A 3723-nucleotide genomic window follows, 5' to 3' on the forward strand; every position below is an offset into this window, starting at 1 on the left:
GTGGCAGAGTCAGAATCATTGGTGGCCTTTAAGCGGCAATTGGATAGGTACATGGATAGGTGCTTAAGCTAAGACAAATGTTCGGCACAACATCGTGGGCCGAAGGGTCTGATCTGTGCTGTATTGTTCTATGTTCTATGAAAAACTGCAAATGGTAGAAGCGAAGGGTAAAAAAAAACAGAAAATACTGCAGGGCCATTTACCAAGAGAAAGAATTGCATGTATCATTGAGAGAAATTGTGGTTTTATGATTACTAATGCATCCCACTATTCGCGGTGAGTTTTGAAAGAAGTGATATATTGCTAAACCTTACTACTAGGCGATATTTTCACGTATGTGACAATGTTAACTTATGATGTGGCGGAGCCGGTGTTGGACTGAGGTACACAAAGTTAAAGATCACACAGCACCAGGTTGTAGTCCAGCCGGTTTATTTAGAAGTACAAGCTGTCGGAGCTACCTGATGAAGGAGCAGCTCTCCAAAAGCTTGTGGTTTCAAAGAAACCCGTTGGACTATAAACCGGTGTTATGTGATTTTTAACTATGTTAACTTATGTAACTTTATGCCAGTGGATTATACCTGTTGAAGCTTAAGCTTGGAGTGACTGTTCCTTTATTTTGATGCCACAATCAGAATCTTTATTTTGTTTTATTTAGCAAAAGCCTTCCCGCATTTCTGCGACTGTCTGTGTGGAGTTTGACATTCTCCCCGTGTCTGTGTGGGTTTCCTCCCACAATCCAATGATGTGCAGGTCAGGTGAATTGGCCATTCTAAATTGCCCGTAGTGTTGGGTGCATTATTAGGGAGTAGGGGAATGGGTCTGGGTGAGTTACACACCGACGGTCGGTGTGGACTTGTTGGGCCGAAGGGCCTGTTTCCACACTGTAGGGAATCTAATCATTTCGCTCCTTTAAATACCATCTCCTATTACCCCATTTGTATAGAATTAACACTTTTTAAAAATGAATTTTCCCCATATCTTGTATTAAACTGAATCCCTCTCAAACATTTTATCAAATATCAATGGACCACAAAGTAATGACAGCTTACCGATTGCACTGTTATATTGCAAATCTCAGTCCATTATCCTGAAAATCTTAAGTCCCAGAATCATTATTAAAGTTATTAATATAATATTTACATAATTTTCAGTTTAAAAACATTGATATTGTCTTTGAACATAACTGAAACCAATGAAGCTGAAAAATGGCGGGGTTGAATTTGCAGAAACGACTAGAACAATTTTTTAGGAGTATTTGTGAATGTTTTGAAATACTGTGAAACATTACAATTAGTATAAACCAGGAACATCTTAGCTGTGCGTGTTTTACCTCTCTTTAATATATTTTAAATGCTGCTGTACTGTCTTGAATCATTACTAACATTGACATAATAAAATCAAACTAATTCCGTTTGGAATAACCTGCTTTTTGTTTATTTTTAAGACAAGTTATTTTCTTTTATTGTTGGAAAGAATTTGTATTCTTTAAATCGGAGGCGCCGATTTCCAAATATAACGCAGATTCCAGTTTATTAAAACAGATTGGCTATTATCAGCATTGACATCAAAAGTATCGGTTAACTTATCGTCGTCTTTTTAAGCCCTTGAACATATTGGCAATTTATCAGAATTACTGAGATTTTTTCATAAAACATTCCCAACAGCGTGTCAAAAAAATAGACTGCTAAACGCCGAGTCCAACAATTTGCCAGAAGATTTCATCGTAGAATCTTCCCGGAAAAAAAAAGAAACAGAATGAAATATAATTTGAATAGTACTTTCTAATTAAACATTAATTCGTGTTAGAATCATTTAAACATTTTGAACGAATTTAAACAAAATAACGCATCAAGTTAAAATCAATGTTGAAGCTTTGCTTTTCCATTGAAGCTGTGGAGGTTACCCTAGCGTTTTGACCAAAGTACAGGTTCTGATTGCTCGCTGGGGAACGAAGAATGAATGAGAAACCCTCAGATAAAATAAACAGAGAATACAAGAAAAAAAAACTTCATATCCAAAGCGCAGGAGCATCAAAATTAAAAATAATGATCTAGAATAAATTAGTATTCAGGATGCAAAGACCTTTTCAAATCTTCCCACACGCTGGCGAGTAGGTATTGCTAGCAACCAGCACAAAGTCTTTCTTTCGTTAATGCATGCTTTTACTGCAGGCAACTTATTTCGACGTGCAAATAGTTTACAGATTGTTTTCGTTTCTTGTCGCAGAATCCCAGATGGGGCCACAATTGTGTTTGGTCGGAATATAAAACAAAGAAGTAATAAATTAATAAGCAATAGTTCTTTCACAACGTCTGTCTCAGTTTTTTTTTCATTATTATTTTATAAGATGTGAACGTCGCTGACAATGAGGGCTGTAGGTGGCTCAGTGGTTAGCATTGCCGCCTCACAGCGCTAGGGGCACGGGTTTGATTCCAGCTTCCGGCGACTGTCTGTGCGGAGTTTGCATGTTCTCACCGTGTCAGCATGGCATTTAGAAATGCAGAGATACGGTAAGGGGTTGAGTCTGGGTGGGATGTTCCTTGGAGGGTCGGTGTGGACTCGATGGGCTGAATGGCCTACTTCCACATTGTAGGGCTTGTATCCTGGACCTTGAACCAAGTGGCTTGTAAGATACGTCAGAGTCAATCAACATTGTAGGTAGACCAGAGATTAAAAGACATTAATGACCCAGTACACAAAGGTGGTCACTGAGCGATTTTTCTTCCAGGCGCTATTCATTTAATTCATTATTTTTTAAAAATTCACTCTTGTGTCGCTGTGTTGTTCCTGTTACCCTTGGCAAAAGTGGTGGTGAACTTCCTCCTTGATTCGCTGCAGGGCTGTCTTGGCAATTGGTACAATTGCTGTTTCAGAGAATAGATGGGTCAACCAGGCCGGGCAAGGATGACAGATTTCCCTCTCAGGTGTGAGCAAGATGGGACTGCCCCCACCGGCCAATCGCCCCTCCCCCCCGCCCCAAACCCCCAACCCCCATTGGTTTTCATGGTCATGAGATCAGAACGCTCCTTTTGCACCAGACAGACCTTTCCCACACACCTTTAAAGCCTGAGATTGCTGAATGCATGTTTCTTTCACTGCGATTTTAACCAGATTAAGAAAAATGGCCAAGTCTAAAACCGATCGCGCTATTGCAGATTGAAGCCTATTTGGCAGCCTCTGAGACAATACAGAAGTTCTGTGATTGTTTGATTTCGCTTCTAAACATTAGGCAGGGTACTAGTAATTTCTGAAGGAACATTTACTACTAAATATTCAGTGTCGCGCGTTCATTTTATTAAAAGTCTGACACAGTGACCGCAGCATAGAGTCATAGAGATGTACAGCATGGAAACAGACCCTTTGGTCCAACCCGTTCAACCCGACCAGACATCCCAACCCAATCTACTTCCACCTGCCAGCACCCGGCCTATATCCCTCCAAACCCTTCCTATTCATATACCCATCCAAATGCCTCTTAAATGTTGAAATTGTACCAGCCTCCACCACATCCTCATTCCATACAAGTACCACTCTCTGTGTGGAAAAAATTGCCCCATAGGTCTCTTTTATACCTTTCCCCTCTCACCCTAAACCTATGCCCTCTAGTTCTGGACTCCCTGACCCCAGGGAAAAGATTTTGTCTATTTATCCTATCCATGCCCCTCATAATTTTGTAAACCTCTATAAGGTCACCCCTCAGCCTCCGACGCTCCAGAGAAA

This window comes from Chiloscyllium plagiosum, chromosome 2, assembly GCF_004010195.1.
Source record: "Chiloscyllium plagiosum isolate BGI_BamShark_2017 chromosome 2, ASM401019v2, whole genome shotgun sequence".
NCBI lineage: Eukaryota > Metazoa > Chordata > Chondrichthyes > Orectolobiformes > Hemiscylliidae > Chiloscyllium > Chiloscyllium plagiosum.